The sequence below is a fragment of the Podarcis tiliguerta genome (genome assembly GCF_965153285.1).
Source record: "Podarcis tiliguerta genome assembly, chromosome: 13".
NCBI classification, from domain to species: Eukaryota; Metazoa; Chordata; class Lepidosauria; order Squamata; family Lacertidae; genus Podarcis; species Podarcis tiliguerta.
In genome coordinates, this window is record NC_139546.1 from 45,765,686 (window position 1) to 45,781,056 (window position 15,371).

The following is a 15,371-nucleotide window of genomic DNA, read 5'->3' on the forward strand; positions in this document are numbered from 1 at the left end:
GATTTCTGTTCTCATGCTGAGGCAAAGTTCTTTACTCGAGGTACTATTCCTGGGTTAGTGGAGTCTGTAACCTGAAGTGTCTGTAACCTGAAGTACCACTGTACTGCCATCCTCTCCACTGGAAGCTTCAGGAGAAGGGAGGGCAACCTCCACTATTTCCCTCGATCTTGTTCCCTTTAGACCAGCCCCTGCACCTGTTTATCTCAATCTTCTGAAATTAAGGAAATTGGTGGTAATGTAATATTATCTGAATTACCTTTTGAGCTGAACATATTGTAGCATTTTGTAAAACATTTTAATTAATATTCATTTTTGAAAGTTTTTATAAGAAGTTACTGGAAGGCATCAGAAAAAATGTTCATGCCACTCTAAGGAGGATAGTGGCTACATGCACAACATAGTATGTAAGTTCTTTTAAGTCAATATGACTCATTAATCATTACTAGTCTTGTACGATGAAAAATGTCGTATACCCTTCTGGTTTGAAATCTTCCCTTCTGGACATGGAACACAATCGTAGCAGCAAAATTTCTGCCCTTCCTTCCTTTTCTTCTGATTACCAGGGTGGCAGTAGTCATTGCACACAGAAACAGGCACCACCTGTCAACAGGAAATTATCTTATTTTTTTGGAGAGGGGTTTTTAAATGAACTTTATGAGGGTTTATAGATAAAAATACAAAACTTAATATCAAATATTTTCCCTCTCCTTTTTCTCCAAACTAAGACTTTGATCTTAATAAAATAAAAACATAAAGAGATGTGGGCGAAAGAAAGGGATAAAGAAAGAGAGCAAAACAAAGAAAAAGAAATAGAAAAGAGGTTAAACGAGAGAGAGAAATAAAATTCAGAATGAAAGTGACTTAAAAACTATAGCAGGTCTGATATAAGTCTTACGACGCACAAACCAGTAACAATTAATAGCTGCAGAAAAAAGAAATAACTTCTTATTAAGAAACCCGAAAACGGAAGGGTAGGAGGTCAAGGGAGGTGTAGGGAAAAGGTTTAAATATTTAAAAATATAATGTTTTAAGGAAAAGGACAAAAACGGTAATGAATGTCATTCCTGTGTTATGTACGGATATTGCTTATTAATCTGTTGATTTGTTTTGTTTTTTCTTTTTCTTTTTGATCTTTTTCTTTTTTTTCTTTCTTAAGAGAAACTCAATAAAAAGAATTTAAAAAACAACAACACAGAATGAAAGTGACTTCTGGTTCTTCCTCTGTCTGCTATAAATAAGCAATATTCACTTTATCCACTCCAATATAACACCCAGAAAACCACACAACCATTAGCTTCAGTCCTCAAATCAAACTGTTATTATTTCTTTTTCTTTTTCACGTGAAATGTCCAAGAGAGGTTTCCAGTCTTTAACAAAGTTTAAGAATGACTTTTCTCTGAATAAACATGCCAATTTTGCCATCTCAGCTAGGTCCATTAGTTTTAACAGCTATTCCATTGTTAGAATAATGGATCCTTCCATCTTTGTCCATATAAACGTTTGCAGCCATAATCCTATATTATAGCAAAGTTCCATTTTCTAACTGTATATCCGTAAGACCCAGGAAGTGTTTTGGCACAGAGAAAATTGCATAGAGAAAAGACCATGTGTAGGAACTATTTAAAACTTTCATAAGCTCCTAATCCTGTCATGATAGGGTGAGGTATTCATGATTCACAAAGTTAAAAGACTTCTGCTTCTTGGGAGAAAAGCAATGACAAACCTAGACAGCATCTTAAAAAGCAGAGACAACACCTTGCCAACAAAGGTCCATATAGTTAAAGCTATGGTTTTCCCAGTAGTGATGTATGGAAGTGAGAGCTGGACCATAAGAAGGCTGGTCACCAAAGAATCTATTGAATTATGGTGCTGGAAGAGACTCTTGAGAGTCTCATGGACTGTAAGAAGAACTAACCAATCCAATTGTAAGGAAATCAGCCCTGAGTGCTCACTGGAAGGAGAGATCCTGAAGCTGAGGGTCCAATACTTTGGCCACCTTATGAGAAGAGAAGACTCTCTGGAAAAGAGCCTGTTGTTGGGAAAGATGGAGGGCACAAGGAAAAGGGGACAGATGACAAGATGGTCAGACAGTGCTGGAATTCATCCGAAAAGCACTTACTAGACTGCCTCCACTAACCGCACCTACCCTTTATTGCTTATACAGTTTCCAATGAAGTTGGAAAATCCCTCCCCCACCCAAACCATCAAGACAATCATAGGAGAGAAAAAACCTACTTGGCCTAAACAATGGTGATCACTTTACATAAAATTGCATATGGTGAAGAAGAAGGATGGGGTGCCGCCGGCAAATGATAGACAATCTACATTATATGGCAGTGCTTCTCCAATGCTGGCACACATCAACAACATAGCCCAAGTCACTTTTCTAAGCTAGACTGGGGGAGCGGTAATAACACTTTAGGAATACAGAAATGGTTAGGGTTTTGTCAGCACTGATCTGTCTCAGGAGACAATGGAAGAGTGGACCTTCGGAGTGAAGTCAAACCAATGGAAAGTTACAGAACTACCTAAATATTAAAACATGCCCTTCAAAAGTGCTATGTCAACTTACCATTTAAAAGGGAAATCACCTATTTTTGCCTCAGTTTTTTTATCTATATAATTTAAGCATTGCCATGTATAAATGTGGCATAGTAAACATTATTAAAATAAAAGATCAGTTTTGTTTGGGAAGTTCATAATTGCATCCAGCTGGTACCAAAATTATTTCCATGCATTTATGAAAGAAATTAGTGATGGTTATGTAGAGACACCTGAATGACCCATCTGAAGAATGATTACTCCAGATGCCAGACCTGTTTGAAACCTTTGTGCCACATAATCATGTCCTCATTAATGATGAATTCTTTTCCATCAAGAGCATAGGGATTCACCGATCCTATTTTCAATTGAATGAAGGACTTATTTGGGAATGTGATCATGTTCATAATGTCAAATCCACCTCGCATTTCTCTCTTATCAGTAAATGATACTTTTTCTCCAGCTGAGTTGTTAAATGAAATGTCATGCAAAAAATGGTGCAGCTAAGGAAAGAGACGAAATATATGAATGGAAAATAACACAACAGAGTTTTTGATAAAATGCCATGATTTTCTGCCACCATTCTTTAGGGATATTATTTACCTATACTTATGTGGCATCATCTAACAAAGACCAAGCATGAATCAATTGTTTGATATTAAATATTTTTCAGTGAATGAGACACGCAATAACATTTCAGTGGCTACTTGTTTCTGGCAATTGTGATCAACCTTTTACTTTTTACTAATCTGTTCATTGAAATTGTCCTATATTTTGCTATTCTTCAATTGCAATGCATTACCTGCCAAGGCTGCAGATCCTGAAATTTTAATATTCCACTGTTTCCCATAGCTCTTTTCTTGAAACTAGTAAAGTATATGCCTTGCAAAACATGGGCCACAACATAAACAGCCTTGTAGATGCTGTAGCTGTGGCCAGTCATGCTCAGTTCAAATAGAGACCCTGGAAGACTCTGCAAGCTCTCTTTCCTAGTACACATGTCATTGACCTCCATTGGCACACTGGGATTTGGAAATGTACAATCAAATGCTTGCTCCCAGAAGTCCTTGAAAAAGCCATCTCCCTGTGTCCAGTGAAGTTTTATTCCCTGAAGAAATTCTTGGAACTGTGGGAGATTTTGTGAATGAATTGTGAAGGAAATAGCACCTTGGAAGATCTGAAGGCCCCAACTCCTTTGAAATCCTGTTAATATGAAATCAATCTGAGTTGTTACAATCCACACCTTTTTAAATGATGAGATTTCCCTATTTTCAGGATCTCTTAGAAATAGAATCGTTCTGAGCCATATAATTATCATAGATTCTCCATACATCATAAAAGCATTGACTTTGTCATCTGTTAAATGAACATAAATATTTAAGACTGTATCATGAAATTCATCCAAGTTATCAAAACGGGCTATGTGTGGGATTCTTTGTGTGAAGGCTAAACAGATTCCATTATGGGAAAGTAATGGCTCCAGGGTCTGCAAGAAATGTTCTCCACTATTATCATCGACAGTGAAGAGCCCAACCCAGGTCCATCCGAAATGCTTAAGCAAACTGATAATCCCCATATGCTGATGGGCTTCATTGGGCACCATGCGGTAAAATGAAGGTACTTGGCTTCCATAATTTTTATCTGGGGGAAATGAACCATATGTGAGCTAAAAGAAAATGTACGTACGTATTGGTTAGCAGCAGATTCCTGTTTATTCAAGAAACACTTGTTTAAGCAATTTATGAATTAAATCCAAGTATTTATGTATCTATTTGTTTGATTTGTATATTGCCCTTCATCTAAATATCTCGGGGTGTTCTCAGCATAAAAATGTCAAATAAAAACACATTATATAAACAAGAACAAGAACAAAACAAAACAATGACCTCCCTACCACAAGGTTTTTCTAACTGAAAGGAAAAGGTGGAATTGAAAATACGAATGAATGAAGAAAGACAGATAACTAAAGTAGACGAAGAAGGGGTATTAGCAGAGAAGGAAGGGGGGAAATGCCAGGGATGATATTGAAGAAGCAGCGAGGACTTTGAAAGAATTGAGGTAGAAAGTGCATGTGACAGAAGGATGTTAGAAGGCTGTGAGAAGGTTTGTTCAAGGAGCAAGCATGTTGGGGGTGGCTTGACTGTGTCCTCCTTATGACCAACATGAAAATGAGAATGGATTTGTTAGAAATGGAATGCTAGGGAAATGGCTCTTGTAGGAGGATGCTCAGAGATGTACTAGGCCAGCTGTAAACCAGATGGGGAAGAGTTGCAGAGAGCTCAGCTCAGCTTAACACACTGCAGTTTGTAACAACTACTACTACTACTACTTCAGATTTAAATGTCAGTCTTTCAAAAGTTCATAATGACTCCCAGAAAGGTAAGGCAAGAGTTTATTTTGAGATACCCTTTCATAGATCCTACCTGTGGAATCTTGTAGAGGCCAATTGTGTCAGCCATATGGAAGGAGGTGTCAGCGCTAAGTCCCCCAATGATGGCTATGAGATTTTTCTGGGTGTCACATTTGTAGTTGGGAACAAATCTATGTGATTTGAAGAGCAGATCAAGAGTGGTACGATAGGTCATTCTGGCATCATAGTAGCTGTCATAGATGTGGAAGCCGAGAGTGATATTAGGACAAAACTTGGGGTTCTCGTTTATCTCTTTCACAGCAAATGCCAAGGCAAGAATGTGCTGGTAGAATTTTGTTACCACACTGCAAGCAAAGTTCATAAATGTACAACTTTGGAATAGGAAATCAACATGCCACAAAGCCTTTTTTAGATCAAATTGATTTAGATTGACATGAAATTATTTTACTTTTCATTGATGTTTCTAAGCTAATTAACTCAGTTCACTTCATATAAAAATTATGCTCTCTCAGGGCATGCCTAAGATTTGAATCACCTGCTATTAATCTTTTTCTTGACCCTCTCATTTCTCTTGGTTCCCCAGTCAGAATCTTGGGAGACACTCTACTCCTGAAAGCTATCAATTGTTACATATTTAAAAGTCTTTTTATTTATTTCTCTAAAGGGGAGGAATTTTTAATTTAGGCAAAATGAAGGACATTCCTTTATAAAGTAAATCAGGACCACCAATCCCAGGGGCTTGTCCAAAAGATTTTCTGTCAATAATTAAAAATGATTCCTTGAGGAAAGATAGAAGTATTGATTCAAGCATTTTTTAATGCCTCTCTTCAGCTACATGTCTCCCACAGCACCTGAAAAAATATCTAAGACAATATCTATCTTCAGGTTTGCAATATAAAAAGCATGACACAAAAGCAAAGGAGATTTGGAAAGATGCAAAGAGGGGGAAGGCTCTTACTATGGAACATCAAACATATTCTGTGAAGGGTGCTCCTTGAAGAAAACTTCATAGAAGACATAAAAGATGTGAGAAGCAATCCCACCGATGATGATGCCACCTGGTTGGTACCACTGATGTGGAGCAGGGAATGGGTAATTCATGGGACACCTAAGAGTATCTACTTTGCACACAGCAGAAGGGAGAAGAGATAACATCAATAGCCACAGCATCCTCGTGGTCAGACTTTTCTCTAAGCACACACCTCCTGTTTCCATTCAGAGCAGCTGCATGACTTGAACAGGCTACATTGGGTAACTCCTAGCTCTGTCAATACAGCTTTAGAAGAATGGTTTACAACCAGCATTTGAGAATCAAAGGGTTACAACTATATACCCTATTAGCGGAGATTGCCAACACTGTGATGCTAAATCTGATCAATATATTATATATATATATGACGACACATGAGCAGACAGAACCTTTACTGCCTCTTATTCCAATTTCCTACTCCCAATAGCACGAGGTTTCTTTATAACCACTTTGAGGTTTGCTTATTGAGAAAGCCTGGAAAGGTTCAGAGAGGTGAACAAAGTATAGTGATTTGGATAATTGCTGGGTGAGATAATTAGGTTTTCATTGCTTTGGCTGTAAGTAGCAGTTTTGCTAACAAACATGCTGAACTGCTCCCCTCCCTTCCATCATCTGCTCCGTAGGGGCAGAAAAGGTGACAAATACAATTTTCCATGGTGAGCAAACACCAAAGGAAAATTGAGAGTGAAACTTTTGGCTTTGATGAAAAGAGGCTGGTCAACTGCAGTTTTATCAAAGAAATGTGAAGCTACAATTTCTTTTTGCTAAGAATGGAGAGCCTGTGGGGTTCCAGGTGCTGCTGGGATACAGCTTACATCATTTCCCACCACTGACCATGTTGGGAGTGGCTGATTTGGGGGGGGGGGGGCTAATTTCCTTATCTCTCCTCCAAGAAATACAGAGGTGCCTCGCAAGACGAAATTAATTCGTTCTGCGAGTTTTTTCGTCTTGTGAATTTTTTCGTCTTGCGAAGCACCACTGTGTATTGACGGTTTCCCATAGGAATGCATTGGAGGTTTTTAAAAAAAGGCGCAAGACGTTTCGTCTTGCGAAGCGAGCCCATAGGGAAATCCGTCTTGCGAGGCAACTCAGAAAATGAAAAACTCTTTCGTCTTGCGAGTTTTTCGTCTTCCGAGGCATTCGTCTTGCAAGGTACCACTGTAAATCTGAGGGAGAGAGTAAATGAGGGGCAATAATAAATTTTAATTTTAAGGAATGCCATCAGTCATGTTCCAGATAGAGTATCTATTCGTATTATTATTATTATTATTATTATTATTATTATTATTAGATTTATTTTTAAAAAACAACTCTAGTGTACCATATTCTTTTTTGTAATATGGACCCCTTTAAAAGCAGCAAATGGAGAAGCTGGTTTCCATTCTTGGGCATCGTATGCATCGTAGAATTTTAGAGTTGGGAGAGACCTCAAGAGTCATCTAGTACAACCTCCTTTAATGCAAACTGAGATTGTGGCTGACAAGAAAATAAGATAACCTTGATCAATGTTATCAATAACATTCTCTTAGTAAAAAGTTATGCACATTGCCAGCACACCTGGAAATGAGTCTCATAAGACATAAACTGTCACTACTTTATTAACGATAAACTTGAGGGTGTGACACAGAACACTGAACATATTACACTGGAAATTTGCAGAATCCATCATGGAGCCCAGGCTTTGTCATTTGTTTTGGTTTTAGATCATTTTTATCAGTTTCCAATAAAACAGCCAATTAACATATCCATAATCATAATCCAATTAAAAATAAACTAAGATTAAAAAAACAACCAAATTGCAGTCCAAATTATTATTTTTTCCGGGTTTCCCATAGTCTGGACCTCTGAAGTATATCTCCAATATCTTCATGCCTGCCTTCTTCTTGTTGTTCTCATATTTTCCACATTCCGATCTTATTGCCTTAAGGTTCCCCATCCCTGGCTGTGCAATTCTCAATCATGTCAGAAATCATATATCCTTTCATCCATCGAATACAGCTTTATTTGTGTGTGTGTGTGTATATATATATATATATATATATATATATTCAACTCTATTTCCCAGTGCAGCTTTTCCTGTCTTTATTCCAATATTCCAATCCGGGCTATTGTCCAAGTCTATCATTTGAAGTTTAATGACACATCAACTCCCAAGTAGTTAAATCATTCCAATCTGATCTGTTATCCAAGCCTGTCGTTTGAAATTTATACGTTGTTAAATTGTTGCTGTACACAATGATTTCCCATTGTCAAATTGTTAAGCATACTGTTTGCAATATTGCAATGTAAATGAACTGTATTCCACAGAATAAGTTATTTGGCGATCAATCAGCCTTCCCAGAAACCACACAATCCCCCCCCCCTCCCGGGCCCTAGAAGCGGGGTTGCTAGACATCCATTTAGCTTTCTCTCTCCCTCATAATGAAGAAATTCTGCAAACAGATGCACTGTCTGTTGTTCCAAATTGTTGTCTCAAGTCATTATAAAGTCAGCTAGCAGGTATTTCCCACTTCCCTCGAAAAAGGGAGGAATCCTCATTTTTCCATGCTGCGTCGTATTAACAAGCACCATCTTGTTTCTTCTTTTATCTTTATCAAGTCTTTCAAGTCTGAGTAAAGCAGCGCAATTGAGTACTTAATTATAAATAGAAGTCCAACTGTACTTTTCAAAAAAAATAGGTTTCTTGGTGAGCCTTGGCATAGAAAAACAATTGTAGATATTAAGAAGAGAAAAAAGGACATATCAATCACCTCCGTAATCCAAACACCATGATGAAAATCTCTTTTGAAGTCTGAGCTTATACACCAGGGAATGTGCCGTTTTCTGGTTTTTTCTCAGTCTTCTTCAGTCCAGACTATGTCTGTTTATTGTCCAATTCTAATTATTTTATCAAACAGATATTTCCAGCTTATGTGAGTGACTTCGGAGAGTGCCAGCTGATTTGTGCTCTGGGACCCAGCATCCTGCCACTTGCACCTTGATGCAAGCTGACAATCTTGGACAATCTGCAGGTCTACGAGACAGTCCTCCTCCACCCTGGGGAGTCTGCCAGGGCTAATTACCCCCATATCAACCCTGAATTACCGGCACGGCTGGGGTCCAATTGTGTGGGAGTCAGCCATTTCTCACCGCCAGAAACAGGAAGCCAGGCTTTGTGGTTTTTACCTAGCAGTTCATAAGTTGGCTGAGAGGGAATAGGAACAGCAAAAGAAATGATGGAAAGCCCAGAGTCCCCTCCAGACTGTTGCTATTTTGAAGGAGGGAATAAATTCCATACTGGCAAATTTAGCTTTTTGAAATTAAAGTGAATTAAAGTGCTCTTGTGCAACAAGCAAACTTTTAAAAAATGGAATAAGGAGGGGGGGGGGATACATTCAAATGTGTGGAATAATAATTGCTAGTCATAATTTCTGGTAAATCATAAAATCTCTCTCCAACCAAATAAGGGTGAATCTCAATAAACAAAGGGCATTATATAACCTCTCCACAAGCTTTGTGAAGAATGAATTCTCAATAACCACTTTGCTTGAAGGCACCCAAAGTAGACCATTTAAATAAATTTCACTGATTAATATTAATCTATTTTCTCCTAAATTCAGTGTTATTTTTCTAGAAAAGAGGTGCTGGAACACACCATAAATGCCTCTGTTGTTTCCTTACAATGGCAATGGCACCCACCAGGGAGGTGCCCAAACTGAGTTCTGGCAAGTTCTGGCTGGACAACCAACCAAAAGCCCTTCCCAAAATCAGTACCCTTCATATGAAACAACACAAACAATACAAAAGGTGGGAGAATCAAGAGTTCCTTTAATTCTTTCTTCTCCTTAGTTGTTCTCTGCTGTTCAGTTCTGGCTTCAGAACAATGATATAGCATTTAGGGGCAAAGATGCAACCCAATAACCCGGCACTGGAGACCAAGATGGAGAAGATCTCCACAGCCACCATGTATTTCCCTTTTGTGCTCAGAAAAGTTGGGATAAAGGACAACCAAACACTGCAAAATAGCAACATGCTGAAAGTAATAAACTTGGCTTCATTAAAGCTATCAGGTAGCCTGCGGGCCATAAAGGCCACAATGAAGCTGGTAAAAGCCAGGAGACCCATGTATCCCAGGCCACAATAAAATATAGCAATGGACCCCTCATTACATTGCAGAATGATTTCTTCAGTTACTGAGTGCATGTCTAACTCAGGGAATGAGGGAGAGGTTGCTAACCACACAATACAAATACTTACTTGGATAACACAACAGAAAAGGACAATGGAATGAGACAGTCTTTTCCCTACCCACTTCCTCATACTGGAACCTGGTTCGGTGGCCATGAAAGCTACAACCACAGTGTTGGTTTTGGCCAACACACAAGAAATGGCCACTGAGAAGATGATGCCAAAAGTTGGTTGTCGGAGCAAGCAAGTCACTTTGCCAGGTTGGCCAAAGAATAGGAAAGAAGAGAGAAAGCAGAGTAGGAGGGAGACAAGGAGAGTGTACGTGAGGTCCCGGTTGTTTGCTTTGACAATGGGGGTGTTTCTATGCTTAATGAATATTGCTAGCACAAAAGTTGTGAGTAGAGAAAAAGAAATAGCAATTGAGGCTAAGCTGATCCCTAATGGTTCTTCATAAGAAAGAAAGTTCAGAGTTTTGGCAACACATCTGTTTTTGTTTGGATACTGATCTTCTGGGCACATGAAACAGTCGTCCATATCTGAAAGAGAGGAAAAATAGAACAAGTTCACATTCCAGTGGCAATTTATTTAAGATTCTTGGTGAATTTCTCTGCCTCTCACATGGTAGCTACTGCTCCTATTAATTTGAATCCATTTGTTCAAGGGTTAGCGTATTGGAATAGAATGTATCTATTATAGTGATGTACACCATGTAAGAGTTGTATTAACAAATGGAAAACTGGGAGTGACGGGAAGCTGCATAACATCCTTTTTGGTGCATTCTGGCACTCCAACCATGAAATTAGGCAAAAATCACTATATCAAAAGGTGATGAATAACTTCATTGCCTAACAGACATTTATTCTTACTTTATGTTCATAACATACCACTCTGGTTTGAAATCTTCCCTTCTGGGCATGGGACACAATCATAGCAGCAAAATTTACCCTCTTCCTTCCTTTTCTTCTGATTGCCAGGGTGACAGTAGTCATTGCACACAGAAATAGGCACCACCTGTCCACAAACAGAGAATATTTTTTAAAATAATAATATAAAAAGTTCTGCTCTTCAAACAAAGAAATTGAATACTCAGGTCAGTAATGCACCCTAAACGGCATCAGTCCAGTATACCTGAAGGAGCTTCTCCACCTGCATCGTTCTGCCCGGACACTGAGGTCCAGCTCTGAGAGCCTTCTGGCATTTTCCTCACTGCGAGATGTGAGGTTACAGGGAAACAGGCAGAGGGCCTTCTCGGTGGTGCTTCCAGGTGGAACGCCCTCCCATCAGATGTCAAGGAAATTAGCAACTATCTGACTTTTAGAAGACATCTGAAGGCAGCCCTGTTTAGGGTAGTTTTTAATGTTTGATGTTTTATTCTGCTTTTAATCTGTTGGGAGCTGCCCAGAGTGGCTGGGAAAACCCAGCCGGATGAGCGGGCTATAAATGATAAATAATTATTATTGTTGTTGTTGTTGTTGTTGTTGTTGTTGTTGTTGTTGTTATCATCATCATCATCATCATCAGGATATAGCCTTGATATTGCCCTGTTCCTCTTCAGGGGTAAGGTTTTTTTTCCCAGCAGTCATACGTAAAAATGTGGGACTTTCATACTAACTGCAAAATTGGACAATGAATGTAACGCTTACCTTTGTAACTTGCGGTCCAGCTAAGTACACATGCATACACCAATGAGAGGGGGCATGACCTGGTAGGTATTTGAGGACCAAACAGATCTGGTCTGCATTAGCCTCTGGTACTGAGGTTCTCCACACACAATGTCAGAAAGTGTAGCTTCAAGCCCTGGATATGCAAGGGATTGACATTCTTTTCCCATTCAAAGCATTTGTTCTGGTGAACACAACCCAGTAGAAATTGTGATGGCCAACTTGTGGCATCAGATCAATTTTGTTCTGAATTTCAGAGAACCCTCCCATATTTAAGAAAGACACAACACGAACACGTCACCTGCCAAAAATACAGCATTGTTTTGGCGAAGCAAAATGTTGCATCTGAATTTTGGATGTGGAGGGCAGTGAGATTCTCTAGGTAAAGGTAAAGGACCCCTGGATGGTTAAGTTCAGTCAAAGGTGCCTATGGCGTGTAGCAGTCATCTCACTTCGGAGCGCATGGAGGCGCCGTTTACCTTCCCGTCACAGTGGTACCTATTTATCTAGGGATGCAGGTGGTGCTGTTGTCTAAACCAAAGAGCCTCTTGGGCTTGCTAATCAGGAAGTTGGCAGTTCAAATCCATGTGATGGGGTAAGCTCCCATTGCTTTGTCTCAGCTTCTTCCAACCTAGCAGTTCGAAAGCATACCAGTGCAAGTAAATAAATAGGTACTGCTGCGGTGGGAAGGTGAACAGCATTTCCATGTGCTCTGACACTTGTCACGGTCCTCCATGCGCCTGTAGCAGTTTAGTCATGCTGGCCAAATGAGTCGGAAAGCTGTCTTTGGACAAACTCTGGCTCCCTTGGCCTGAATCAAGATGAGTGCTGCACCCTGTATTTGCTTTTGACTGGACTTAACCTCCCAGGGGTCCTTTATCCTCACCTTTTCACCTATTTATCTATTGCACTGGGATGCTTTCGAACTGCTAGGTTGGCAGCAGCTGGGACGGAGCAACGGGAGCTCACGCCGTCACGGGTATTCAAACTGCTGACCTTCCAACTGGCAAGCCCAAGAGGCTCAGTGGTTCAGACCACAGTGCTGCCTGCGTCCCCTTTCATATTCTCTATGGTCCTATCCAGTAGAAACAGAAATGATTGTACAGAAAAGGGATTTTCATGTATCCAAATGACACATCCAGAAAATGAAGGGAAGCCAAAGAATACGCTAGAATCCAAACCTGGTGAATACCATTGTGCCACACAATCATGTCCTCATGAATGATGAATTCTTTTCCTTCAAGAGCTTCAGGATCCACCCATCCAACTTTCACTTGACGGAAGGACTTGTTTGGGAATGTGACAAAATTCATGATGTCAAATCCACCCCCTATTTCTCTTTTATCATTAAATGAAACTGTTTCTCCAGCTGAGTTATTAAAATAAATTCTTTGAAGAAAAGAGTGGAGCTAATTGAAAGAGAAAGAGACACAGCATAATAGCATAGTGAACATTTACAAAAACCCACCTTAACCAATATTGTTTAAATAGCTTCACCCAACAAAGATCAATACATAAAAAGAGCTATTTTGCAAAGACCAAGGAAAAATATATGCTGCAAATGTAAAATGTTTTAAACATTGGTTGAAAACTAAAAATTAAAATTAAAAATCCAGGCCCAATATACTCAGAAAACTTCATCTGTGAATGAAAAATACAACACTATTGCGGGTATTCAATACTGGTTCTATTCATAGTAGAACTCTTGAATTTAATGGACATAACTAAATTAAGTTTGTTAACTTTACTGGGTCTACTCTGAGTAGGACAATTCCAAAATATCAGATGCTCATAATAACTCAGAGTAGGACTTTCATTGGGGCTCCCCGTGTTCTGTACAACAATATTATTGTTAAGTTACTGTGTCCATTATCTGTACTTTCTGGAAATGAGTCAAGGCATTCTTATTTTCCATGTGATTTTCCAGATTGATGAAAAGATCTCTGCCTAGGTGTTCATTTTCTGTTGTTTTTAAGCCTTAACTCTGCTTTTCTTCTTCTAATTTAAAAATCATTGTAGCTTTTTTTTTAAAAAAATTGTCATCTTGATAAGACAGTGCACAAATCCATTATTATTATTATCAATATTATCATCATCATCATTACATTAGTTAGTTGTGAGTGGCTATCCATATGTAGTAGCGCCTTGCACAAATTAGTTCATTGAAATAAGGTTTCCTTTCCATGACATTACCTGCCAAGGCTGTGGGTCTTGACGTTCAAATCTTTTATAGCGCAACATTATCCGGTGCTTCATTCTAGTAGAGTAAATGGCTTGCAAAGCATGAGCCACAACGTAGACAGCATTGTAAATACTGTAGCTGTGGCCAGTCACACTCATTTCAAACAGTGGCTCAGGAAGGCTCTCCAATCTCTCCTCACCAGTACATGTTTCATTTACTTTGGTTGGCTCATGAAGAGTCGGAAATGTACAGTCAAATGCTTGCTCCCAGAAGTCCTTGAGGAAACCATTTACTGAGGTCCAGTAAGGCTTTGCAACTTGAAGAAAATGCTTGAACCCTTTAAGTTCTTTTGAATGACTTGAGAACGCAATGGTGCCTTGAAAGAACTGGAGGTCCCATCCTCTTTGAAAGCCTACTAATACAAAATCAGTCTGGGTTGTCAAGATCCACACCTTTCTTAACGACATGATTTCATTATTTATAGGATCCCGCATAACTATAGTTACTGTCAGCCACGTCAGTGTCAAAGATTCTCCATAGATGATAACTGTACTGGCTTTATCATCTGTGAATGGTATATAAATATTTGAGGCTAGGTCAAGAACATCACCAATTTCATTGAAATGGGGTACGTGTGGGATTTGCCGTGTGAAGGCTGAGCAGATTCCATTCTGGTAAAACAAGGACTCCATTGTCTGTAAGAAATGTTCTCCACTGTTATCATTCACAGTAAATAGTCCAATCCATGTCCATCCAAAATGCTTCAACAATGTGATAATCCCCATGTACTCTTGGGTTTCATTGGGCACCATGTGGTACAAAGAAGTAACCTGTCTTTTATCGCTCTTCTCTGAAGGAAATGAACCATATGTCAGCTAAAAATAAATGATGAAATAGGGTAGAGATGTGTTAGGGCTGTTATATGTGAGAATGTGCTTGTTTGTCAATGAAATATTTCTTGAAGTTGTTTGTAGGTTCTGTGAGTATTATACTAGGAGTATTTCAGCTAAACTTTCTAGAGATATGGAAACAGTATACCATTTCTAGGAATTGCCATCCCTCAGGAATTGCAGAGGGAGTGGTTTCTTCAGTTCCACTTTTTATCAACAGTCGTTCAGATATTGTATTCAGGGATCAATGGAACCCCAAACCCCAATTACTCAGAGTCCCTCAATATGAACCTTTTTTGCTTCCATCTGCAGCATAGGAATGGCAGACAAATGACACAGGTACAGTGTTATTTATGGAAATTCCCATGTCTCCAATACATTCCTACCTGTGGAATGCTGTACAAGTCTAAGATGTCTGCCATATGGAAAGACGTGTCAGAGCCAAGCCCTCCGATGATGGCTATGAGGTTTTTCTGGGTGTCACATTTGTAGTTGGGGACAAATCTATGCAACTTGAAGAGCAGACCTA

At 39.1% G+C, this 15,371-nt stretch overlaps 1 long non-coding RNA gene across 3 annotated transcripts; it reads right to left on the reverse strand.

Annotated features, from left to right (window-relative positions):
- Positions 1–409: 409 nt before the first annotated feature.
- Positions 410–15,337, reverse strand: LOC310663248. 3 transcript variants are annotated; one of them, XR_014504432.1, is made up of 4 exons: positions 15,229–15,337; positions 13,964–14,364; positions 10,994–11,120; positions 410–600 (listed from the first exon to the last, which is right to left on the reverse strand). It is a non-coding gene; the product is annotated as an uncharacterized lncRNA (long non-coding RNA). The 3 variants fall into 3 exon arrangements; XR_014504433.1 differs by lacking the exon at positions 15,229–15,337 and having other exon boundaries at positions 13,964–14,656; XR_014504434.1 differs by lacking the exons at positions 410–600; positions 15,229–15,337 and adding an exon at positions 10,243–10,645 and having other exon boundaries at positions 13,964–14,656.
- Positions 15,338–15,371: the final 34 nt, after the last annotated feature.